Here is a 27,970-nt window from a genome sequence, read left to right on the forward strand (position 1 = left end):
ATTTTAAAAAAATGTACTTAAAAAAAAAAAAAAAAAAACTACAGTGAGGTATCACCTCACACCAGTTAGAATGGGCATCATCAGAAAATCTACAAACAACAAATGCTGGAGAGGGTGTGGAGAAAAGGGAACCCTCTTGCACTGTTGGTGGGAATGTAAATTGATACAGCCACTATGGAACACAGTATGGAGGTTCCTTAAAAAACTAAAAATAGAATTACTATATGATCCAGCAATCCCACTACGGAGCATATACCCAGAGAATACGATAATTCAAAAAGACACATGTACCCCAATGTTCATTGCAGCACTATTTACAATAGCCAGGTCATGGAAGCAACCTAAATGCCCATCAACAGACGAATGGATAAAGAAGATGTGGTACATATATACAATGGAATATTACTCATCCATAAAAAGGAACGAAATTGAGTCATTTGTTGAGACGTGGATGGATGTAGAGACTGTCATACAGAGTGAAGTTAAGTCAGAAAGAGAAAAACAAATATCGTATATTAACGCATGTATGTGGAAACTAGAAAAATGGTACAGGTGAGCCGGTTTGCCGGGCAGAAGTTGAGACACAGATGTAGAGAACAGACATATGGACACCAAGGGGGGAAAACCGTGGTGGGGTGGGGATGGTGGTGTGCTGAATTGGGCAACTGGGATTGGCATGTATACACTGATGTGTATAAAATTGATGACTAATAAGAACCTGCAGTATAAAAACACAAACAAACAAAAAAAACAACTAATACTAAACTTCCTTTGGGTTATTTGTATGGAAATATGTTAATATAAATGTTTCAGACATTACATGACATTTCTAAAAATCTTACATGTTCTGGTATAATGTTATGTCATAATTCTAGTTATTACTTTAAAATGTATATCTCAGAAATAAATAAATTTCCTTGTCAATTGCATTATTATGAACTTTCATCAAATCTTTAACTGTGGTCATTTTTAAGTCTTTTGTCATTTACAGACAGTTCTGGGTGTACTCTGATGCTTTTGCAAAAATGTTCCTATAAAAGGGTTTCATCTTCAAGGAATTCATGGAAAAGACTCTGACAAGTACAGGTTTCTGGTAACTGACTATACTGCTGGACTGAATGAATAAGCATTTTCAGAACTCTAATGGAAAACTGATGAATGCATAAAAGTGCTAACAAAAGATCAAGATGAAAAAAAAATTAATTACATGGGACTGAGTGAACTGATGAAGATGATTATAATTTTTGTGACTTTCTGTTTGAATAAGAAAAAAAAAAGAAAGAAATCAGGGACAGTGGCTACCTTTGAGGGACTTCTGCCTGGAAAAGAAACATGAGAGGAACTTCTGTGTTCCTGGCAATGTTTTGTTTCTTGATCTAGATGTGAAATACACTGTTCATTTTATGAATTTGCAGTGAGTTGTACACCTATGCTAACTTCTCTGTTCTATGTTATTTGTCATTAAAAAGCTAAAGAAATGGGGGAAAAAATCCCACCAAAAAAAAAAAGAAAAGCTTACACACACACACATACACAGAGCACTTGAATACTCCAAACAACACACAATCAAATGGAAATTTGCAATATGAAGACATGATATGGTAATTTGGATTAAAGGAAAATTTGGTGTGGGCTGGAGTAGCCTCATTAGGGAAGGACTCTACATGAAGTAGCAGAGAGGGCACTGGCTTTGGAGTCAGGCAATCATGGACCACATTTAACTTTAATTTCCTCTTCTGTTAAATGAGAATAATAGCACTTGACTCAGGATCGTTGGCAGGATTTAAGGATTGGAATGTAGAGCAAGGTAATATTTTATAACATTTTTAATATAAATTTTTCATGTTGGGTAGTGTGGTAGGCTGAATAAAGGTCCCCAAGGATGTCTATATCCTAATCCCGGAACCTGTGAACATGTTACTTTTTATGGTAAAAAGGGCTTTGAAGATGTGAGTAAGTCAAGGATCTTGAGATGGGGACACTGTCCTGGGTTATCCAGGTGGGCCCAATGTAATCCCAGGGGTCGTTATAAGGGGGTAGCAGGAGGATCAGAGTCAGAGAAGGAGATGCGAGACAGAAGCAGAGTTTGGAGGGATGCAGGGCCACAAGCTAAAGAGGACAAAGAGCCTCTAGAGGCTGTCAGGGCAAGGACACGGATTCTCCCCTAGAGCCTCCAGAAGGAAAGCAGCCCTGCCCACACCTTGATTTTAGCCTAATAAAAGCCATTTTGGACTTCTTACCTTCAGAACTGTTAAGACAATACATTTGTGTTATTTAAGTCACTCAGTTTGTGGCAGTTTGTTACAGCAGCAACAAGAGACTGAAACAGGTTGTTTTTGCTGAGCTGCTGCTCTCCAGCCTAGAGGCTGGGGCATACAAGAACAGAGTATTAGATGGTCACCTACCAACACTGAAATAGATTCCCAAAGCATGTTCAGAGACAATAGCTGTGAAAGCCATGATGTTCACTTTGTAAGAGCTGTGATTTTTTGAGAGAGAAAGAGAAAGAAAAGTGATTGCTAGTTCCCAAATTCAAAAGCTTGTGAACTCAGAAGATCAGAGGATGGAAGAAGAGGTTTTTTTCCTGAGACAAGTTCAGCCACCACACAGGGAGGATATAAAGCCTGGGGGTGACCTGGAGGAGCGTGTAAGAGGACAAGGCCACAGGTGAGATGCAGCCCTCCTGTCCCAGACAGAAGGTGGGGGGCAGATGTGTGTGAGATGCTGGATCACAGGTGAGATGCAGCCCTCCTGTCCTGCAAGGAAACCGGGCAGGCAGATGTGTGAGATGCTACTAAAACCCAGTAGGTTGAATTCAGGCCATGCTGACGGTGAAGGGGCCTCTGCCCCAGCTCACTTCAGTGGTTCTGGTAGAAAGGCCCTGGGAGCTCCTCAGAGCGTGCACCCCAGTAAAGTAGTAAGTGAATGGAGCCTGGGACAGCATGTGTGGTTCCCACTGGGATCCCTAACTCCTGTGCTCCAGTGGAGGGCTCAGCAGAAGGCTGAGAGGATCCATGCCCTGAGAAGGACCTGGGGCCAGAGGAGGAGGATGTCAAGTACACAGAAATCATGACCACAGCCTGTGATCTGGCCTGTGGACGGCGGGGAGCACAGGAAGCTCACAGCAGGGATGAAGGCCCGCCCTCCCTGAGCAAGAAACCCTGAGCTCAGCTGAGGCTGTGAGGACAGCCAGTGGAGGACACCCTTCCCTGCAGCTATGATGCTGCGTGTGTTTTCCTTTGTACACAGGCAGCACCCTGGGAGGAAGAGGGACGGGGGAACCCCTAAGAAGGGAGAGCAACCTTAAATTTCAGGGAATTTCAACTTTGAATTAACTAAATTTAAAGCCTGAATTATGAGTACTGATTAAAAAAGAAATTGTTTTAGCCAAAATAATTTGAGTTACCTTGGCAGGACAAAAAAATTTTTCCCCAACACCAAGAGCACGTTGAGTTTGATTATAGAGAAATATGTTGAAATACACTGCTGATCCTGCAAGCAGTGGGTGGGTTTTAAGCCTGGTAGCTACCTGGGTGTAAAGCACTTGTAGATGCCCAACAATGTTATCACATGTAACCTTCTGCGAATGAAGGAAGGGATTTGTCTAGGGGGAAATGAAGGGGAAGGACATGTTCTGTGGAAGGAGCTAGAACCAATCTTAAAGGAAGTAGCATTTATCTATTGCTTTTGCCCATTTTAAAGACCATTCACTTATATGTGGAATCTAAAAAATGATACAAATGAACTTATTTATAAAACAGAAACAGACTCACAGAATTTGAAAACAAACTTATGGTTACCAAAGGAGGGGGTGGGGAGGGATAAATTAGGAGTTTAGGATTAACAGATACACACTAATATACTGGGTTGGCCAAAAAGTTCATTCAGGTTTTTCTGCAACATGTTACGAAAAACCTGAACGAACTTTTGGCCAACCCAAACACATAAAACTAGACAACCAACAGGGACTTACTGTATAGCACAGGGAACTCTACTCAATATTCTGTAATAACCTATAAAGGAAAAGAATCTGAAAAAGAATAGATATATGTATATGTATAACAATCACTTTGTTATACACCTGAAACTAACACAACATTGTAAATCAACTATACTCTGATATAAAATAAAAATTGAAAAAAATAAAGTAACTGTTGCTTGCCTAAAAAAAAGGACCGTTCTGCTGGTGACAGCAACTGATTCTTCTTTGGGGTACACCCTTCCCTGTCTTTCCATGTGATGTGGGTTGGCTAACAACACACGCAGCTCTGGGACCAGGCACATTACCTCAGCCTGTTCAGCCAGAGTATTCTAGTTCTGCATTCATGATAGTCAATTCAAGGAAAGAGGAACAACTCAAGCTTCATCCCAGCTGGGAATTCCAAGGGCTTTTCTTGGGACCATTTGGAATGAGATTCTCTTTCCATTAGGATTGGTTAAGTTGAAAAAAATGTAAGAAAGCCTGGGTTTCTGGTACTATTTTTCCAGAATAAGAGAGAAATCAAAGGCCTGAAATTAAAGCCAGAGAAAAGAAGAATCGATAGATTTAAAGAGAAAGATACCAGGAAGCAATATTTGTGCACTTGGAGCCATTCATGCTTGAATCCTTTTTTGCTTAAGCAAATGATGTTTCACTAGCAAATATGGAAGCCTGTCCTTCTAAGGTCGTAGATAGATGGGCCCCTGGGCCAGACAGCTGGTGTTTGTCAAATGGAGTAAAACTGAAGCTTTGTTCTCACCGGGACACTCCAAGGACAAAGCTAGTGGCAGAAGCTGAGCTCTGCTGAAGGAAAGAGATAAGGTGCCCACTCCTGAGGTCAAGGAAAACTTCCCTGTCTGCACATGCACAGAAAGGCTCCTTGGAGGTCAAAAGGAGGGGCACCACCCCATAATATGTGATGCTAAGGCCGCCCCATAGGCCTCTGCACTAGAATCCATCTTAGAAAAGAGTTGCTCATGCATCTTGGGGAGGGTCCTGGGACCAGTCAGCTGTGAAAAAAGAAACAAGATAATTGGCCAAATGTTAACAAAGACCCAGAAGGACTGTCCTATATAAGTTATGTAAATCACCTCTTTACTGCGCTCCTCATTCGGGACGCCCGCACTCCTCTCCTGGTGTGTCTTTCTGCTTTAAATAAATAAACTGTTTCTCTGTGTGCTCTCCCATAAGTTGTGCTATGTCTCTAATAATAAACTTTGTACCTGTTTTGCAGTTTTTGCCTCCTTGAAACATTTTTGCTTTCAAAACGGGGTAAGAATCAGGGAACTTTGCTTCTAGCCTCTAGCTCCTGGCGGCTAGAGATTCAATCCCTGGACAGAGAAGTTAAGATCCTTCTTCAAGACTACTGTCCCTCCAAGAACACTTCCTGTGTCTCTAGACAACAAAGCTATCAGCCTGGCTAGCGAGCAGAATCCAAGATGAAGGAGGTGTCAGAAAAGTCAGAACAAGTAAGGTGGCAAGTCTTATAAGGGCTCTTGAAGGCCAAGTCAGTAATTTGATTTTGGTCCAATAAGCAATAGGTAGCTAAAGCGGGTTGAAGAAAGAAGTTTCATAGTGAAAAGATTATGTGGAGGAAATCAGCCTGGCAGCTACATGCTGGACTGAGTACCCTGAGGGCTCCATGTCCCTGGGTGGGAAAAGCTTATCAGCTTTATTTACACTAATCTTTGACTGGAAGGTGAGGTTTTCCTCTATTTTGAATGCAGGCAACAGACTGAAGTAGTATCAGTAATACTTCTATATTTGTCAGCATAAAAATTATGGGTATTTTCAAATCCCATTACAGTTGTTGCAGATGTATAAAAATATCATTCACACTCATCACAACTCTGGAATTATAGTTGCTACTGAACCCACCACTGGATCTTGCTTTGTGAGGTATTAATAGAGAAACACCTATGTTACTACAGCATATGTTTACGTGGTGGGGGGGGGGGGTCTATTTCAGTAACTGTGCTTTAATATACTGGGTGGGCCAAAAAGTGCCTTTGGTTTTTTTAAGTAAAAATAAAAGACACATTTTTCATTTTCACCAAGAACTTTATTGAACAACTTATTCACCCTTTTGTTCCACTACCTTCTGCCATTTTGCAGGCAACTTCATAATCCCATCTTCCCAAAACGTTTTATCTTTTTGAGCAAAGAACCATTCCAGGTGCCTTTAACAGTCTTCCAGGGAATTGAAATTTTTTCCCTTAAGAGAATTTTGTAAAGACCAAAATAAATGGAAATCCGAAGGTGTAATGTCTGGTCAATACGGCAGATGAATCAGAACTTCCCAGCCAAGCTGAACAGTTTTTGCCTGGTCATCAGAGAGACATGCAGTCTTGCATTATCCTGATGGAAGATTATGTGTTTTCTGTTGACTAATTCTGGGTGCTTTTCATAGAATGCCACTTTCAGTTGGTCTAATTGGGAGCAGTTGGAATTAATCGTTTGGTTTTCCAGAAGGAGCTCATAATAGAGGACTCCTTTCCTATCCCACCATATACACAACATCACCTTCTTTGGATGAAGAGCAGCCTTTGGTGTGGTTGGTGGTGGTTCATTTCACTTGCCCCACCATCTCTTCCGTTCCACATTGTTGTACAGTATCCACTTTTCATAGCCCGTCACAATTTGTTTTAAAAATGGAACATTTTCATAATGTTTCAGTAGAGAATCGCATGTGGAAATATGGTCAAGAAGGTTTTTTTCGCTTAACTTATGTGGTACCCAAACATCAAAGCGATTCACATAACAGAGCTGGTGCAAATGATTTTCAATGCTTGATTTGGATATTCTGAGTATGTTGGCTATCTCCCACGTGTACGATGTTGATTGTTCTCAATTATTGTTTCGATTTGATCGCTATAAACTTCAACTCTGTCTACCTGACCATGGAGCATCGTCCAGCAAGAAATCTCCAGCATGAAACTCTGCAAACCACTTTTGACACATTCAATCCATCAAAGCACCCTCTCAATACAATGCACAGATCTTTTTGTGCATTTCAGCTGCATTTTTACCTTTCTTGAAATAATAAAGCATAATATGCCGAAAATGTTGATTTTTCCTCCCATCGTCAATATTAAGATGGCTACACAAAAATTCACCAATTTTGATAAGTCTTTTTTTAAATGCATGCTGATACGACAGCTGTCACATACAATCTAACAAAATTGTTTCGAATGAAGTTAAAGACCACTTAGTGCTACTAGAGCCATCTTACGGAAAAAACTGAACGAACCTTCTGGCCCACCCAATAATTGGTTTACTTTGTAATCCTATGGATTTTCTGTTGCGTATTTAAAATCATTGTTTGGAGGAGCCCTTAAGTTGTGCCAAGAGGGCACCAAGAAATGGCACAAAAATTATTACAAAGCCTTGTGTTAGAGGAGGTGGAGAGTCTGGAAGCTAGAAGGCCAGTGAGGAGGCTATGACACCATCCAACAGTGATGCCTGGAGGAAGCCTGGAAGGGAAGACACCTCTGCAGGAAGCTTTGAAAAGTGTCAGCTGGATCTAGAGCAGAAAATGAACCAGTGTGATTCAGGCAATAAAGGAAGATAAGAGAGTGAGAACTCTACGTTTTCAGACCTGAACGAATGGGACAGAAGGAGTTCTCAACAAATGACAAAATGGCGAACACAGAACATGTGGGACGCAGAGCCGGGTTAAGGTCAGCTTTGTGACTGAAGAAAACAGTAGCACTTCTCACAGGAGATAGTCCATAGGAAAATCAAACATCTCCCAAGCACTTGGCTCAGAGGTCAGGGTGGGGCGGGTATGCTGGGAAGGCGTCTGTGTCAGGGTGGAGATAAGGACACAGGTGCGTTCTCCTGGGGATGGAGTGTGCAGGAAACCCAGAACCTGTGCCATCCAGGCTCACGCTCTGGTCCCCTGGGATTCTCCCACCTCTTCCTTCCTCTGCCTACTGGCTTTGTCACCCTCAGGGTGATGTGACAACACCAGCCGCCCCCAGCCTGACTCTCACACAGCATCAGACAAAGTTCACCTCTTGTCATGACCCCTGGGGGAAGAGAGCGCTCCTTTACCAGCAACGCAGATGCCCATTCTGCTCAAACTGGCTCAGGTCAGGTGGTCCCTGTGGACTAGGGTAACGCATGTCCAGGTCTGTCTGGACCAGTCCCCACCTGCACTGTTGTCCCAGCATCATCACTCACGGTGCCCCCTTTCATGCTCCAGTTTAGATGACAAAGCATATGGCCACTCCTTCCTGAACAGCCGCTGAGGTGGGGAAGCAGGGAGCAGATTCGCCAAGGCTATGCCCACCCTAGTCCTGGATTTGGGATTTGCCTGAACGAACTCAGGATAGGTGCCAGAAGAGACCGTGGGGGCTGGAGAGCAAAGCTGCAGTTGCCTCCCTAGCAGGTGTGAAGGAGCAGATGTCTGAAGCTGGAAGAGAAGCAAGGCAAAACTTAGAAAGCTGCTGAGGGGAGAATGCAGGTGAGTGATCCCACTCAAGAGAGGTGACCAGCTCTTACTAAATTGTGAACGGTAGCCGGGATATATTTATGCTGTGTCTCCCAGCAACCTTTAGCATGGCGCCTGGCAGTTTCTGAAATGTTTTCATTGAAAACAAAACATCAGAGACTATTGGCCCTCAATTCAGAGAATGCTTTCATAACCAAGGAAGACTACATTCTTCAAAATCAATGGCTTTGCACACAGTGTGTGGGATGCTGGGAGATGCAGGAAGCTCTTTCAATTTGCCTTTATTCAGCTTCTCTGTGAGAAGGCAATGAGGATACACAGGTGAGGAAGTTATAGTCTCTGCCCCCAAATTTTGCGTGTTATCAGCTATAAACTTCTTAGAAGCTAGTGTCAACATCTAACTTTTTTTCTTCTATTTTTCTGTTAATCAAGTTCTCAGGCCACCATGTTCTGACCAGGAAAAAAAAAATCTTACTCTTTTCCCCCCAAAGGAACTCAGAATCTTCAGGATTTCCACTTAGTCCATTCGTGATTTAAATTCTGTCTGTTGAAGATCTCTATTCAGGACCAGCTGTGTAATTTTTGGGCCCTGCTGCAATATTAATCATCTCAGGACAGCCAGAGCAGAGCAACACATCAAGCAGGAAGCCCTCTGGGCGTGGGACCCTGGACAGATGGCAGGCCACGATGCCAGCCCTGCCTCTTCTCATCTCTTCCTCCTTCTACCCCTGGAAGATGAGACCTTCCAAATGTCTTTCCTCTCCCCCTCCCAGGTTTACCAGGACAGGTGATGCTTTCACTTGCAGATCCTTACCCAGGAGAGAGGCTTCTTCCTCCTTCAGAGCCTCCATTTAGCACTTAAGTTACATATTCCCATCCATCCCATCACTAGCCATTGCTTACTGCTCTGAGGTCTGTTTAGAGGTCTTTCTCAGTTACTTTACTTATATGGTATTTTCTCTGACTTATTGCAAATCCATAAATTTCATTCCTCCACCCTGGGAAGTGAATAATATCTTAGCTGCAAATAAGATTCCTCAGGCAGAGACCTTTCCTCTTGGAAGTGTATGTAGACATCATTCCACTACTTCTAATTTGCATTGTTGTCAGAATACAGTTTCAATGACAATCTGATTCTTTTTTTCTACATAACTTTATTTTCTATCTCAAAGGGTATAAAATTTTCTCTTTACCCTTTAGGTTCAGGAATTCTAGTAAATACACTTAGCTATGTGGTTTTTCTCTCCAATACTTCCTGGTTCTCAGAACACTTCACTCTTCAGGATAAGGGTTTTCTTTAGCCTCAATTCTCTCCTCAGTGCAGATAAATTTCTTCTTATCATCGGTTTACACATCAGCTCTCCTGCAGCTGTTCTTTGCTCTTCCTGGAACTGTGCTGTTCATATGTTAGGGTCTCAGGGGCCTGTGTAAAAATTTGCTAAGTCCTTTCTTCATGATTTTCTTCCCTTTGCAAATTTTCTCTGTCTTTTTGCTCTCGCTCTCCTGGTTCAAATCTCAATCATCACCATCCTCTTCCATTCATCTGCAAAACTTTTGGATTCAAAGATCATGGTTTATATTCCAGAGAATGTTCTTTTCTTTGTGCTGCAGTCAAATCACCTTTTGTGTTCTTCTCACCCTTTCACTTGAGTTCTTGAACAGGTTTTCCAGCACCTTCATTTCTCCAAGGAGCTGCCTGGACCAGTGTCCTACTGTTCTTCTTTTTTGCTCTGGATTCGAGATCTCTTTACCCTTGGCTCAGGCCACCAGGGCTATACCTAGAGCAGAGCCGTGGCCTTGGCTCAGGCCACCAGGGCTATACCAAGAGCAGGGCAGTGGCAACAGTCTGCCCTGTGTGCCAGCTGCTAAGAGCGTCTGTAGGGAAATGTAAGCAAGCATAAAACCAACTAGAAGCCAGTATGCTTTTTACCTTCACTGCGGATAGCAATTTAAACAATGTCTGTGATAAAATACACCTCTCTCCCAAAAGTCTTCTGTTGGTCTCAGTTTTAAACAATGGCTGTGGTTACAGCTGAATTTTAATTATACATATATTAGCTTCAAATTAGCACATTTTTATCACTTATCTTGTAATAGACATTGCATTCTACATGGAAGTTAATTCACAAAACTCTCAGTTGCACAGTTGGCCCCCAACACACCTGACTCAGTTATGAGCTCCTGTGAAGAATAAGTTCACAGCAGTTTCGAAATGTTCCAGCTCACTCCATCTCTATCCCCCATGGTACTAAGTATCCCTGTGTCGGCATAGCGGGTTCTAAATAAGCAATGGAAGCACAATAACTATCATGGCAAAGAAAGAGAACTTGGGTCACTTCAGTTCTATTACTGTGGGAACACTTGGAGTTTTTATTTGTGTTTAAAAATTTTTTTAATGAAAAGAAGTATGAACTGCAAGCCAAAATATTTCGTTTGGGAAATGAAAAGTTTAGTTCATACATCTAATATTTTACTGAATTTGAATGACATTTTGAAAATTGAAATTTATTCTTCTTTGTTAATTTTTCTTTGTTTATAACTAAAGAACAAGTAAAACTATTGTTACCGAATACTACATATCACTGAAAATAATTTTGTCATATAAAGGAGGAAGTATTAAAATATGACCTATGTTGGGTATAAAATACCTCGATACTCCCTGGGGTCCACCCCCTGGGGCACCTTAGCAGCCAGTAATGGTTCACAGTCTGCTGTGTGGGTCAGAAGGGACCCAGCTGGGGAGTTGCCATCCCGATGGGGTATCAAGACAAAGCATCTGGGTTCCCTGGCCGTGTCTGCAATCACCAGTACTTCTGGGCTTCAGAAGTAGGGAGGACTCACCCCCTATTTCAGATCCCTCACAATTTCTCAGGATCGGCACCAGGAAGAAGTCCCAGAACCACACATAGGGCCCGTACTATTCTCCCTCTCATGGGCTGCAGACCACTGCAGGCCATGTCTTCTCCAGGAACCTGCACTTGGATCCTCACCTAGGACTCTCTGCTGGTGCCCCCCAGTTCCTATCAGCCTCAGAAACAGAAATGTCTTAACATAGCTCCTTGCATGGACTCCAGCCAAGCCCAAGGCCCACTGATGTTCTTCACATCATCCTGCCTGCATGAAAGTTGGGTTTGAGGAGGTGAGTAGGCTGCCATCTTTCCAGAGTCCCCACCACAGATCCAGACAGTCACAGCTTCAGATGTACAATACGGAACTTTATTTTTTGATAATTAAACTTGAGTTCATTTGCCACTCTTTTTCTACTTGGAATTTAAAAATTTTTTCCAATCAATGTAAATCAGGAACTGCCAGATTTAATCACGATTGATTCAGGATTTAAATTGTCAGTTCAATCTGGTCTCCTTCCCCTTGCTCTCCTCTTCGTCTCAAGGTGGGCCTGCGCTCCCAAAGACGTGCATTCTCCTGGCTTGGGGGAGAGATATCCGCTATGGGTCATCAGCATCTGGGCCCCCTCTGCAACATGGGCTCCTCACTGTTCTGCACGATCAAGCTGGGGAGATTTTAAAGCATCCCTGTGAATTTTTTGACATTCCTCCTATCAAGACATGGAGTCTGTCACCTCCCCTTGAACCTGGGCAGGCCTTTGTAACTGCATCAAGAGGGAGAACGCAGTAGAAGTGCTGCCTTGTGAGTTTTGAGGCCAGTTTAGAAAAGGCCATGGGGTTTCTGTGAGTTGCTTTGGGGACACTGGCTCAGGGATCCTTCAGCCACCATCTAAGACGGCTAGGTGGCTGCGCTGTGGAAAGAATGCTTGGAGAAAGAGAAAGAGGCTTGAACAGCCCCACGGTGCCTGCCCTCAGCTGTCTGCGTGTTCCTGGCCCAGGGGTCAGACATGTGAATAGATATTCAAGGCAAGCCCAGTGCCAGCTACCTTCTGACGGCATCCATATGAGAGAGCCTCAGCAAGAACGGCCCCGCTGAGCCCGGCCACCCCGCCCCCAGATTTTTAAGCTAGACTAATGACTGTTCTGGGTTTAAACTCAAGCCAGCGGCTTAAGCTAGTGTCTGCTTTGTTTTGCAGCAATAGACAACTGCAACACATCGTCTGTGGATGCACCTCACCACCTGTTCCCTCAGCAGAAGCAAAGCTCAGTAATTAATCTGGGAGCTCCATCTCTTCTCTCCCATGGATGACGCTTTGACTCTTGGCTAAGCCCTCCATCCATTCCTGGCCTGGGATAAATAATCCACAGCTTCTCTCATGAGGTCCCCGCACCCAGTGCCACAAGGATGCCCGGCAGTCACACCAGCTTTCAACTCGCAGCCAACTTCCTGGTCCCACTCCAGCATGGGAGGCAGGGGTGCTACCTCCTGACCCTTCTCCAGACAAGGTCTGCAGCCTTTGCCTAGCCTACTTCAATTGTCTTTTTGGGGAATGAGGCAAAAGGTTGCCTAGTTCTAGATGAGAAATGGCATGCCAATCCCCTCAACCCTCAGATGTACCAGGCATATTCTCTGAGATGCAACCGTGTCTAAGCTCCAGTATCCTTCCTTCCTAATTTCATCCCCCTGCTGGATGGTTTTTCCTCTTATGTGAGATTCAAAGGCTCTTTTGTCATCCCATGTATTTCCATCTCTATTGTGTAAGGCACATAACTATTCTCAAAAGTCTCCAAACATTATGATTTATACAAGGCTGCAAGGCATAGATCATCAAAGGTTTTATGGGTTGGACCAAGGAGTCTGGTCCAGAATATAAATTCCTGGATACAGCCATGAGCAGCACATTTCAGCATCCCACCTATCTCCCAATAGAGGCTCTCAAATTATCAAAGAAATCGAATCAGAAGCTTCTGTTCCCCAGAATAAATCAGAACACCTCCCACCCCCCACCACGACCCCAAATAAGGCAAAGGGCTACAGCAGTGTGAAGCCATTCAGGGGAGCAGGCAGGATTTCCTCAGAGTGAAACTCTGCCATTGAAACAACCACCTCATTGCCAAATCCCGAAAGAGCAGGAGAGAGTGAGATCATTGCTCTCTATAGGTAAATCCAATTTCCATGTCACCATTCTCCATAAGAATTCCCCCCTTGGCCAGAAGGTCATACAGAAACATGTGTAATGGATGCAGTCAGCAGAAGGAGAGGCTTGAAACACACACATTCCCCCTGGCACTTTTTCTCTCTCTAAGTGCCATCCTGTGTCACCATGTATGTGTGCAAGGCAAAAGGACAAAGAAGGAAAAGCTGAACTGGAAGAGAAAGAGAAGTTTCTCATCAGTTTTCTGATCCAAAACAAATAAAGAGCCATGAGGGAGGAAGCAAAAGGTAAAATTTCCAGCATCTAATGGATACATCCCAAGAGCTAGGGGAAAACTAGGGCAGCAGTCCTGGAGATTTCAGAAACTCATTCTCAGGGTGGTAGTCTACCCAGCTTAAATGAGAGAAGAGAAAAACAGAAGCTCTGTTTCTGAATTCCAATACCACTGCAGCAATCTTCCATTAAAAATGGCAAGAGCTTTAGCTCAAAATACTAATTCGGAAATTAGCATTCTTTTGTATCCATTTCTTATGTCTCTAATATTTTGAAAAAACTTAATTAATGAAATCAATTGCAGAAGTATCAAAGCCATTATTTGGAGCAGGACAGAAAAGAAGCTTATTACACACACAAAACCTTCACTGTCTGGCACACAGCAGGAGCTTAAGAGGGGTGTATGGAATAATTTAGTGAGTGAGTGAATGAATGAATGAATGAACGAATAGTCCCCTTAGAAGCTATGACATATTTCTTACCCTCTCTGTGCCTCAATTTCTAGGGAATCTGAAGGAATCGATGCAGTTACCTGACTCAACCCTGGTATTAAATGGATGGCGCTGTCCAAGTGTATCACATCCTGTCAAGGTGTTGCCACTGTGGCCAAATTGTCACCCATCACCCATTGCGTCTTCCCAGAATCAGGGTTCTACTCTGTCCTGGCACAATGGTCAGCATGTTGGGACGAAAGCGATTCCCCAGCTTTGCTCTCAAAGGAGCACCTGCAGAATCCTCAGAGAGCAGAACCTCCATCGGAGGACTCAGCACCATTTGATAAAGGCACCTGCACCAGAGGTGCAGGATCAGGAGCAACCCTGGTCCTCTTGCTCACAAAGCCATCATCAGTTGAATTTGAAGTGAGTTGTACAGTCCCTACCACCACCTTTGGCTAAAGAAGCAAATGAAGTTGTTCCCTTCAAATCAGTCAGCCAGACTTTGCTGAGCTTTCAGCACCTGCCTGCAAGGAACTCACCATCTGTTGGAAGAGGCAAGATTTATACCCAAGGAACAATGAATGAGCAGAACTAATGATACATGGTCAAGACTAACAGACCACAATGGAGGGTCTTTACCACTTCCCTTCTTTTTGCCAGTGACGGGGAAACACTGGACCACAATAAACACATTACAGAACTGAAACTGAACAAGACTTCAGCTAAGAGGCCTCCAGACACCTCAGGAAATGGTGATTTCTGGACGGCAAACAGACATTTCTTTCACCTCCACAGACTGCATATGGAGAGAAAACAAGGAGGGATTTTCATGATGCTCAGACGAGAGCCAAAGAAGTAAATTACCTTCCATGGGCTCAGATGTTACTTTCAGCAAACTGTGCCTCTTGAAAGTATAGACCAGTGATTCTCAGACTTAAAACCACCTGGGAGACTGCTGGGTCTCACCCCCAGGGTTTCTGATGCAGGAGATCCAGGTGGAACCTGAGAATTTGTATTTATAATAAATTCTCAGTAGATACTGCTGATGATGATCGGGGGACCACACTCTGAGATCTGCTGATTTAGATGGTTGTTCTGAAATGGACATTGTATGTAAATGTTTGGTCTATATACCTTCTAGGTGATGCCCAGTTCTACATAAAGCTACACTACTTGGTAGTGAGATGCTGTGGGAGGAGAGGGGCAGGGGTAGAAAGGGAGGGAAGGGCGAAGAGGAGGAACAAAATGGTCACTATGGAAGAGGGTGCCATGATTACAGACTAACTCAGGGCTGGCAGTATCTGTAGGCTCCAGGAGGTGATATAAATGAGAAAGGGGCAAGCAGGGATGAGAAATGGCCACTGACTGCTACAATGTGAGAGACAGCAAGGGGTGGGAGGGTGGGGGTGGAATGCGGGCCGGTGGCATCAGGGACCCGGAACTTCACACCGTCTCTAAAGCAGACAGTCCCTATTCAACTCCAGAGGGTTGTCGTTGTTCAAAGAATGGGGCCTGGCATTTGCAGAGTTGCCAATTTTTCAAAAGAATGAAAATTTTTGGATTTTTGTAAGATGTACCTATGATATACTGGTAACCAGATTCATAGTAAAAAAAAAAAAAAAGAAAGCAGTCCATTCGATACCTAGGGTGACCCTAGAACACACCAGGATTAAGCAATTCTCTAGAATTTGGCTGTGGAACAATGACTGACGTTTCTTAAAGGACAGAAAATTGGCCCCTCTGGCCGGAAGGCAAGCAGGCCATCTCAAATTTGGTGTGAGGAGCTTTCATCACCTGCCAAGGACACTGAACCTCACTGAATCTGGTTTCTAAAGAGATCAAGGCCCATGTGCGCTGGATGACAGATGCTGTTCACCCCAGGACAAGAAACCAGTGACGTTTCCCTTTCCCTAGGACTCCAGAGGGTCTCCAGACCGCTCCCAGCTAAGGACAGAGGCCTTGGTGTGGAGCTCCAGGTGGCTCCACCCCAAGCCTTCCTTCCTAGCCACACGAGCAGGGAGGCAAGCTCACCCCACTGAGAGCCACCAGGAGAGCAGGCGAGGAGCCCCCTGGGGGCAGAGCTGTGTCCCCTCATCCAAGTACCTCTGGCGCCTGACCCAGGGCCCCACACAACGTGGGAACTCAATATTGCTGACGTAAACATATGTCCTCCCAAATGAGACCCCTTTGGAGAAGTGGCCCATTTTCTTAAAAACCTTTATTTTCCTTTCTCTTCTTTGGTCCCCACAAACCTCTTTGCTCTTCCTGTTCCCCTGCCCCCTCACTGCAGGGTCCCTGCATATCTGTGTCTATAAAACACAAAGTCATCTTAGATGTGGAGAGTCACTTTTAGAACCATTAGAGCAGGGGACCCATCCTGCCCTTCACCTCTTGTCTCCAGGGGGTTCCAGAAAAAGAGAACAGGTACAAGGAACAGAAGACAACTGAGAATTTAAAATTTTTAAAAGCTTTAAGCAGCACTTAACTTAGACCTGAGGCAGCTTCCAAAATCCCGAAAACAAGGCACCCTATTAAAAGTTGAGCTGGGGTACGTGGCTTAGTTTAGAGGATGAAACAGGTCTAGAGTGGTCAGTTGTCTGTTTACCTGAGACTGAGGGGGGTCCTGGGATGCTGGACTTTCAGTGCTACAATCCGGAATGTCCCGGGCAGAACAGGATGGGGTGGTCACCCTTGCCACCTACTTCTCCTCCAAACCGAAGTGCTGGGGACAACACAAGAAGGAGGAAATGGGGGACTAAGAAGAATGAACACTTTGACCTCACCCACACTTAGAGACACAAGATAAAGGAAGGAAAGAAATCCAGAAGGCTTTGCTGACCTTTACGGCACACCATTTAATCCACAAATTAAATAGAGTCCAGTCAGACCAGTGAACTATCCTGCCTTGGAGGACTCTAAGGGGCATAGGATGGAGGCAGAAGGGTGCTGCAGAGCCCCTACCCCAGAGGAATGCATTCTAAGATAAGCCCCTTCCTCTTCCTCCCTAGAAGCCCTGCCCTCCTTTTAGAGGCTGGTTCCAGGACCAGCTCCACAGATTCTGTTTTGTCTTAGTGCTCTGAAACAGTAAAGAGATGGGTTTTTGCAAATCATTTCTGGAACCTGATTGCTTTGACACAGTGAACTTCAGCATTCTACCAAAGTACATTTCTCCTCCATTTAGCTTATTTCACCGTGAAATAACGCCATTCAGCAATAGTGTGTTAGATACCACGCCTGGACACTGCAATTCCCATTGATTGTCGAGAAGGGAGGAAGCAAAAGAAGGCTGCCCCAAAAGGAACATAAACTCTATTTAAACCAATTTTCTGAAAAACAGTGCTTGCGGGGGTTTCCCTGGTGGCACAGTGGTTAAGAATCTGACTGCCAATCCAGGGGACACGGGTTCGAGCCCTGGTCCGGGAAGATCCCACATGCCACGGAGCAACTAAGCCCGTGTGCCACAACTACTGAGCCTGTGTGCCACAACTACTGAAACCAGTGCACCTAGAGCCTGTTCTCCTCAGCAAGAGAAGCCACTGCAATGAGAAGCCCGTGCACTGCAACGAAGAGTAGCCCCCGCTCACCGCAACTAGAGAGAGCCCGCGCACAGCAACGAAGACCCAACACAGCCAAAAATAAATAAATTAAATAAATAAATTAAAAAAAAAAAAAAAAAAACAGTGATTGTGGAGGTTCTGAGCCAGGACAGCTGGGAGCAAGCCACCAGATTCCCCTTTCAAGGTACAGCTCCCTGTTGCTGTCAGCAGACCACGTATTTCTTAACATCTGAGGAAATATTAAATTGATATGCTACCTAAAGGTGGCTGACAAATCAGGTGCAATGATTAACTATTGCCAGGGAGAAATTGAAGGCCTGAAGAGTTTTGAGAAGGAAAAGGCCATTTTCCACCAACACCCCACCCTGTATTCTGACTTCTGGGGCACCTCAGCTCACATTAAAGGCACAGTCATAAGTCCTGGTTGACTCAACCAAACCTTTGACGTTTAAGACCCCTAGGAAAGCACAAATAGAACATAGCCTTGACCAACCTGGTGCTCCATATTAATTTTGAAAATGATTTCGGACTGCAAAGTAATCCCTTGTATCTGGGCAGTGCTTTACAGTTTCCAGAGCATTTCACACCATCGTGTCATTGGCTTGCCACAAAAACCCTGAGTAGAGTCAAGACAATATTCTTACACTTATCCCATAGCTGAAGAAAAGGAGGCTCAGAGAGCCCTTCATAACTTGTTCTAAATCACATAGCTTGAAAATGACAGTCAGATCTAAAACCTAAGGTTTCTAATTTCTATTTTACATTCCTCTTTTCCTTACTCCTCTGGGAACTTAGTACTCCTTCAAATCCACCCAAGATTTCCTGCTATCTCCTATACTACCTGATAACAATTCGTATATTCTGCCCCAAAGAACAAAGCTCTTGGTTTCTTCAGCAACTTTGTCTACTTATATTTCTTAATGTATCAATACCTGTGTTAATAACTGTATAGGTTTATGTTTTATCACTCAAATTCATTCAATCACTTCAGAAATATTTATCAGACTCTTCCATGCAGTGTGTGAGAAACTGACATTGGAGACACAAAAATAAGTAAAACAGACCCTGCCCTCACAGACCCCACAATCCAGAGCAGGGGTTGGCAAACATTTTCTGTAAGGGTCGATTAGTAAATATTTTAGGCTTGGTGGCTGTATCGTCTCTGTCACAACTACTCAACTCTTTCATTGTAGGGAGAAAGCAGCCATGGATGATAAATGGACATGTCTGGGTTCCAATAAAACTTTATTTACAAACAATGCAGTGGGCAAGATTTGGCTCACAGGCTGCAGTGGTCAAATCCCCATCCACAGGGAGCCTCAAGGCAGAAAAATCCAACAATGAGACAATATGTTAAATGTTCTAATGTCATGTGTGGGCAACTTGGCACCAACACTCCTATCTGTGGCTGGGAAATACATTTCCTAGAATCCCCTCCACTTATGGCTCTAGGTTAAAGTCGACTAAGAGGAACTCATATGCGATCTTGAAGGCAAAAGAAAAGCAGAGGCCATTTCTTTAGGAGGTCATAATGGTCAAACACGAAGAGAAACAAATGGAAATATTCCCAGAGGGTCCTAGCGTGCCTGCCTTCTCCTCTCATTCCGCATCCAGCTCACGTTCCTGGCTAGCAGCCCTGCTGACAGACAGTTGCCCCAAGTTCACCACAAGGCACTTGACTGAACCCTGTTCAAGTGACAGATTTCTCAGAGACAGCAGTTTCTACATCCATTTCCATGAGCACCTCCCTTGCAGTTTCACGTCAGCAGCCAGGCACACATAGAGTCTCGGATTTTCCTGAAACTCCAACTGTCTGCCCACGCCTATGCTTCAGGCAAGCATGATGAGGGACTATTTCTCTGATGCACTAACTTCCCCCTTCCCGACCTTCACTTCCTCAAGGCCTTCCATTTTCATGTAAGAACAAGGTTTTCTATTAAATCCCATATCCCATGCTATGGTGTGAATATTTGCATTCTCCCAAGGAGCAGACTCTAAAACGAGGATCAGATTTAAGTACTTTATTTGGGAAGAGATCCCAGATAGCCCCAGTAGGGCAATGAAAGCGGGAAGGGGAAGCAATAAATAGAAACTGTTTTATCAGGCCACTGCCATTCTGGGTAACTGAATTTTAATCCCAAGGGGTAACTCTGGGAAACTGTGCAGAACACACGCCTCAGAGTTATCCCATGTGAAAGGTGAAGGAGTGGGGGTATTTATACACGAACTCCTACCAGCCATTATTTAAGCGTTGTTGAGTGTGATGGTAAGTGAATTTCCACTGCCTTGGAGAATACCCTCAGGCAAAAAGATACAGACACTGGCCGTTGGAAACCTCACAAGTAGGCTGAAGGTTCAGGGGATGTGAGCAGGAAACTGACAGCATCTTCTGCAGTATTGTTTAGTGCTGTAGGAAGCACCTGGCAGATAGTGAGCACTCAAATAAGTGCACATAAAAGAATGAATAAATGTGACTCAGTGAATGGGAATGAAGTACTAACGTCCCGACTTCACGTAGGGAATGAGGCAAGTGGAGAACATATCTGAGGCAGAATTTCACATGGGTTCATGGCCAGGCACAGCAACTAACTACACCCCTCCTTGGCCTGCTCCTACAGGAAAATTGTTTAATGTCTTCAAAGTGCTTTAAAAGAGTCAATTTACTATACAATTGCAACAATAACAATCATCATGATAATTCTTTGTACTTAATAACACATTGGAGTCAGTGACAATGACAATTACACCATAATGAGCTTAGCTGGCAGAGGGAATCAACTTGGGTAATACTGTATGCAGACCTATTTTTTGCTTCCATTTCCATTTCTTTATTTTTGACTAAACATGTCTTTACCACAATTTTCCCAAAGGTCATATTCAGGAGATAAGGCCTGGAGAGGAGATGTAACTGCTGTCTTGTTTACACAGCATTTATGTCGGCCCATGTCATCTCTTTGCCACTGATTTTTATGTTCCAGTGTGATTACTGTCAACCCAATGGCTGTCATTTCACGTTTTTCCTCCATTCAGTGAAAATACCTAACGTTCCCTTAAGCTTTTACAGTTTTCAAAGCATTGTCCCATTACAGATGCTCATGTGATCCTTGTGACAACCCTGAGGGATAGTCATCTGTAGGTGTTGCTACAGTAAAGCTCTATATATTAGGGGGATAAATGGGGCCAAAAAATTCAGTTGCATAAAACATGGGATTATTATGAAATTAATGAATATATGACTGTATAGTTGTTCTTCCAGTTACCTTATCGGAAAAAAACAAAAAGATGTCCTCATTCATTATATGTGTAGGAACTAGGCTGATTATTATAAATAACATGTGCACCAAACACTGGACTTAAAATTCCCTCCACTGGGTGGAGGAAGATCAGTCCCAATCCCAGCTGCATTATACCTAGTGTAGCCAAAAAGTCCCAGGGGCATCCATTTTACTCTCAAAAATGTAGCGGTAAGGATGATAAATTTCATAGTCACTAGTTTTAATTTCACTTTTATACAATTAACTTTTCATCAGAGTTTTACTGTATTGTTTCCATTTGCCGATGAGAAAACTGAGACTCAGGGAAGTTAAATGATGGGCCCAAGCTGACACCACCAGTATTTGCTCATAGCTAGAACCAGAAGCCCAAACTAGCTTCCTGCCTGGGAGTGTGATTTAGCTACTCTCTGGCACACTGCCTGTCTTAGTTTAGGCTGCTATAACAAAGTACCATAGACTGTGTGGCTTATAAACAACAGAAATTTATTTCCTACAGTTCTGGAGACTGGTTTGAGATCAGGGTGCCAGCATCTTTAGTGTCCAATGATAGGCCTCTTCTGGGTTGCTGAGTGCCGACTTACTGTATTCTCTCATGTCAGAAAGAAGGCTAGAGATCTGTTTGATGTCCCTTTTATAAGGGCACTAATAACATTTATGAGGGCTCCACCCTCATGACCTAATTATCTCTGAAGGGCCTCATCTCCTTATATCATCACACTGGGAATTAGGATTTCAACATATGAATTGGGGAGGGGGGTGGAATGCAAACATCCAGTACATAATACTGGTTTACTGTGTTGTTTCCATTTTGCAGATAAGAAAACTGAGGCTCTGAGAAGTTAAATTATGTACCCAATATTACACTACTAGTATTTGCTCACAGTTAGAACCAGAAGCCAAAACTAGTTTCCTTCCTGGAACACTGCCTTTTAACACAGGCTGACTGTAACAATTCATCACTCAGCAAACGTCTCACCTTCACATCATCTGGCTCTAGTATCTTCTACTCTGTTCTCACATGTTCTATTTTAATATATTTACAGGGAGAGCACAGGTAGATAATTATAGTCTACATTCTCACTCAGCATTACTACATTATCCGTTAGGATTAGGAGTGGCCCAAACAAGATAGAAGCTTCTTTTTTTCTCAAATAAGAGAAGTCTTGAGGCAGGAAATCCAGACTGTAATGTGGTTCCAGTCATCAGGGACCCTTTCTTCCCTTTCTACTCCACTATCCTAGAACTTGAATTCCATCCAAAGGCATCTTGTGATCCAAGACAGCCTCTGAAGCTCCAGTTTTCACCTGTGAAGCTGGAAGCAGAAAGAAGAAGGGAGGGACAGGGGCTAAAGGGGTGTATCTCTCAGGAGAGTCCGTTCCTTTAAAGCAGATTTCAGAAATCTGACTCAGCACTCCACCTTGTTGGACAGAACTTAGTCACACAGACACATCTACAATGAAGGAAGCTTAAAAATGTATTCTTTTAGCTGAGGGCATTGCTGCCCCAATAAAATGAGAATTTTGTTTTCAAAGAATATGGAGAGAACCAATCAGTTATTTTCACAATAATGCTGCATAAGAAACCACCCCAAAACTCAGTGACTTACAAAAACAAGCACTTTTTTCTCATATGTTTGTCTTGGGTGAATCTGGATTAACAGAGTAGTGCCTGATTCTGCTGGAAAAGTCAGAAAGCAGGAACCTGATTGTGGGATCTAAACTGGCAAAGTGAGAATAGAGGCTATGGTGGAAGGGGTCTGCACTGCTGGAGTTTAGTGGGAAAGGTTGCATGTCTTTAGGGTCCTGTTGGATGCTTTGGAATGGAGCCTCTCTAGAGCTTTCTTGGAAACCCAATTGGGGGCCTCCGAAGAAAGAGAAACCCCAGGGGTATATCAAAATAAAAAAGGAGATGAGGGATCTCACCAGAGGCCAGCAGAGTATGCAGCACCTGTATAGTTAATGGTGCAGTGCAGTCAACAGGGTTACTGCATACTTCCAGGGATTCCCATCACATCACAGTCGATGGAGTTAGCAGTACAAAACTTACATGGCCTTAAGCATAAGCCCTCACACTGTATATACCATATACATTTCTCTGAAATGTGTCCTCCCCTAATACAACAAAGATATCCTTCCATGAAAACAGGTATAGGCCTTTTTCGTTTTATGAGTTGTCTAATATCCTATGATGTAGATTTACCACAGTATGCTTAGTCACTCCCCCAGTAATGGGCATTTAGTTGTTTCCAGTTTTTTTTTGCTGCTATAAACACTATTGCAAGAAGCATTCTTCTCCATATATCTTTTCCATCCTTATCTCACACCACACAAAAATAAATTCTGGATAGATAAAAAAACAAATGAACTTAAATGCAAGAGAAAAATAGAAAGTAGTAGAAAAATATAAGATGATGCTTTTATATTTTGAGGTGTAGATAGCCTTTATAAATATAACACAAAACCATCCCCTGGATAGTTTGATTTTATAGAACTTCTGGATGGATAAACATAACACAAAGTTAAAGACAAACAGACTTGAAGCTAATGTTTGCAATGCATATCACAAACTAACAGCCAAAATACATTTATTTAAAGAGCTCCTATAATTTGATTTCTAAAATGAGTGATTTAACAGAATTAGAGTGAAGAAGGTGAATTGGTAATTCACAAAAGAATAGGAATACAAATGAAAAACAAGACACTTGGTCTTACTGGTGATTAAGGAAATGCAATTTAAAACAATAAAATATAACATTTAACAACTTTTCAAAACTTCAAGTATTGGTAACATTTATTGTTGGTGAGAACTTGGAAAAATAAACATTCCCATGCTTGCTGGAAGCGGGTAGCATTAGTACAATTTTTCTGCTGAATAACTTAGCACTGTCTACCAAGATATTATTTAACAACTCAGCAATTCAGTCCCAGGAATCCATCCTAAAGAAATACGCTTACATGTGCATAGAAACAGACACATACTTATATGCACAGCATAATTATTGGAACATTATTTGTAGAGGCAAAAAAAAAAGAAAAAGAAAAAGAAATGAAATGACCTAATTGGCCATTAAGAAGGTTATTAAAATGAATGGTATAGATCTATATGGTCTAACTTGGACAAATGTCCACAATATATTTCTAGAGAAAAAAAATAAGGCATAAAAAATATGTGTAGCTTCATTCCATTTATCTAAAAAAAAATTTGCTTTTACGTGTTTGCATGACTATAGAAAAATTCTAGAAGGCTATACACCAAAGTTAACTTCTGCAGGAGAGGGGACATTGGATTAGAAGATAGAGAACTGGTCTTTCATGTTTCATACATTCTGTTCTTTTGAATTTGTTACAACAAGCAAATATACTTTTATGATTTAAATAATAAAGATTTAAAGAAGCGAAGTGATGTGTTTTTGTGTCTTGCACTCCTTAACAGGATGAGGTTTCCCTCAGGGTAAGCAGTAGTGGCTGGTGTGGGTTGAGGGTGGATGGCGGGGAGGGAGCCTTGATGGTAGCGTTTGTTGATCACCATTGTGTAAATATCTCTACCACGTTCAATTACAAGTGACTCACAAAACTCCTGGAAATTTAACATAATAGGTGTTCAATAAATCAATTTTTAAAATCAAGTGTTAAACAGAACTGAACTGCTGAGGTCCTGAATAAACTAACAAGTTAGGTCAGAAATTCCACTCTGGTGGAACGGAAGCATCCTGCTGGCTAGGCAAGTCTCAACCTACTTTGTTCACAGCACATCCATCTCTCTCCCCCAGCTCGCCACTGAGAACTCACTGATCAAGTCTTCTTAGGCTGATGTGGTATCCTTACAGTTTTGCAAGGTCAACTGATTTCACCAATTCTCTAAATGAAGCTTCACCTTTTAGAAATAGGTCAGGTGGTGGAAAGAAGTCTGCCAGGAAGAGTTCCTTATTCATTATCAGCCCAGGCACCTCCAGACAACTGAATTCTGCAGATGGTGCACAGAGGGAGAGAACCTGGGTGAACTTTCAGCCTTTACAAAAATATTTCTCCAGATGAGAAGACAGGAGAGCTGTAGTGTAGCCCCATCTCCAAGTGCTTCTCTACAGTGCAGCAATTAACAAGGCACCTGGCAATTCACCCAGTTGGGAATTAAGAAGAATTCCTGCCCTCAAACTGTGTTCACAGCCTAGTAGCAGGAGAATCAGCAATATCGTAGAGTCAGTGCTGTGATGGCGGCCCACTATCAGCATTTGCAGGAGCTATGAGAGTTGCCTTCCTTCTCTTCTCACGCCAGGTTCTACCCTATACTTCAAGGGATCTCATGTGGACACCCCACCAATGTGTCCAAACTTGATCCAGCATAACTCCCACACCAAGCAGCCACCCCCTGGTCATCCATTAGAACCAGACGTGCACACCAGCTAAACCACCTGCACCTGCCCTCTGGTGAAAAGAGTCTGGGGAAGGAACCCCTGCAGCACTTAGAAATAGGCAAAGGCCATTTGGGATAGGAATTTCAGGGTCCTGGCTATCAGAGAATGATCTAGAAGCAGGGTCAGGACTCTTCACCTCACTGGGGGAGGAACACAGCCCATAATGGGCCTGACAGGAGTCCTCAAAAGCACGGAACACAGAGCAGGGGCTCCAGTGATGGGAATAGTTGGGGCTAAAGGAACAACTAACCCACTCTTGGCCAGTCAGGGAAGGCTTCCTGGAGGAGATGAGCTTAAACTGAGCTTTGACATGGGCATAAAGTTTAGCCCATCAGAGAACAGGGAGGGGACTCCAGGCACAGGAACAATGTGTAACAGGACCTTAAGAGCCAAGAATTACTCACAAGAGCTGACGGTAAATTGTTCCTGAGAGTCTGTGCCTCTTTGTTTCCCCAAATCAGAGCGATGCTGCCGCCCTTCACCCTCAAGTCCTGAGAAAAGGGATTGGCAATTCAGTGGGATCCACTCACAGAAGAGTGATTTCGTTCTCTAAACAGCTAGCTGGAGCCCAAATTCTGAAGCAAGGTAGGGTGATTCTCTATTTGCCACGCTGACCAATCTTGCCCCTAACCCATCCCAAACTCTTTCCTCTCCTCCCTCCACCCCCTCCACATTTCACTGCTCTCTCAGGAGATATACCAAGACAGACAGAACTGGAAAAGGACTTAACGCCAAGGTGTAAATTGGGGTAACGAGTCAGCAGATAACCTATTTGCACTGAGTGACACACATCACTTCTGCTTAGAGCCCATTGTCCATATGAAGTCACATGTCCACAACTCACTGCAAGGGACTCTAGGAGATCTCAGTGAGCACATGGAAGGTTTGATAAGCACCACTATCTCTGCCACACATGGCCTTGCCCGTGCATAACTGTGTGACCTTGGACAAGGTACGGAAATGTTCTGTGCCTTATTACATCCTCCATGGTGCAGCAGGAATAACAATAGTCTCTGACTCCAGGATTGTGGTCCTAAGAACTGATAATATGCTTTTAAGTTACAATGCCAGGCACACAGTGAGCATTCAGCAAAAGTCAGTCATTGCTTTTTTTTTATTACTGATTATATTATTGTGAGAAAAACGCTTTGTCTCTCTGGGTCTATGCTCCCTCATCTGCAAGCCAGCCATGTCAGTAACACTGATTAGGGTAACTATTCAATTAAATGGCACAATACATAAAAAGATCGTAGCACGGTGCCCAACGTACAATAAGCACTTAATAAAAGTTATTTCCCCTTAGTGTATGTAATCATGAATTGATAATTCTCTTCAGATCAGGATGCAAAGGACTTATCTGTGGATTTAATAGGTTGCAATAGTATTTAAGATGCTGACCAATGGAAACCCAAATACAGAGTATTTCAAAACAGAAGTGATTTTAGAGATTTTCTATTTTCCAGAGGCAGTTTAGCACCCAGAGATACAGTATATAATGTGCTATATGGTTCTGTGGACGACTTAGTTATGTTCGGAACTACATTTCCCAGAATCCCTTTCCTTAGATGGTCTGGGTTAGAGTTGCCAAAAGTGCAGCTGTCTGAGATCTGGACATGGACACGGAGCAGCAGCCACTATCCTCTGCAGGTCAGTGTTGGTGGTAGGTGTTGAGGGGCGGGCACCGAGGTGCTGTTGGGTTCACTTTGTCCATGACTTCCCTGCCGTACGTCCAATTTTCCTTTCACACCGCTGGTCCTGGTGAGCCGTGCTGAGCCCAGGCCCACAGCCAGGAGCTCATAAAGTGACAGTCGTGGAGAGCTGACCCTCTGCGAACTTCTACATCAGCTCCCTTCGCAGCCCCACTGCAGCAGCTGGAGTGTGTCGTAGCTTCCAGATTTTCCTGAAGGTTCTGCTCATTCACCCCCACCAGGGCTGCTTAGTGACCTGCTATGGGCTGAATTATGTCCCCACAAAATTCATTTGTGTTAAGTCCTAACTCCAGGACCTCAGAATGTGACTGTATTTGGAGATGGGGCCTTTAAAGAGGTGATTAAGGTAAAATAGGTCATATGGGTGGGCCCTAATCCAATATGACCAGTGTCCTTATAAAAAGAGGAAATTAGGACACAGACACACAGAGGAAAGACCATGTGAGGACACCAGGGGAAGATGGCCATCTGCAAGCCAAAGTGAGAGGGCTTAGAAGACACCAACCCAGATGACACCTTGATCTTGGACTTCTAAGCCTGGAATTGTGAGAAAATATATATATTATTTTAGCCAGCAAGTCTACTTTGTTATGGCAGCCCTAACTAACAAATATGTGACCTTTCTCTGATTCCTCAACTTCTATCTGTGGATCTTTATTCTTCCAGCTCTTCTCACATCTGGGTAAGGTCTAATTCTTGTAATAAATTCCTTATTCTATAGTTCTCATGGTGCTTTTGCTTCCTTGATTGAACCCAGACTGATACATGTAAGGATTGAGAACATGGACTCTAGAGCCAGCCTCTTTGGACAGAAATCTCATCTAGTTTTACTCTGTGTGATCTTTGGGCTATTACTTAACTTCTCTGTGTC

Source organism: Balaenoptera physalus (genome assembly GCF_965194825.1).
Source record: "Balaenoptera physalus genome assembly, chromosome: 11".
NCBI classification, from domain to species: Eukaryota; Metazoa; Chordata; class Mammalia; order Artiodactyla; family Balaenopteridae; genus Balaenoptera; species Balaenoptera physalus.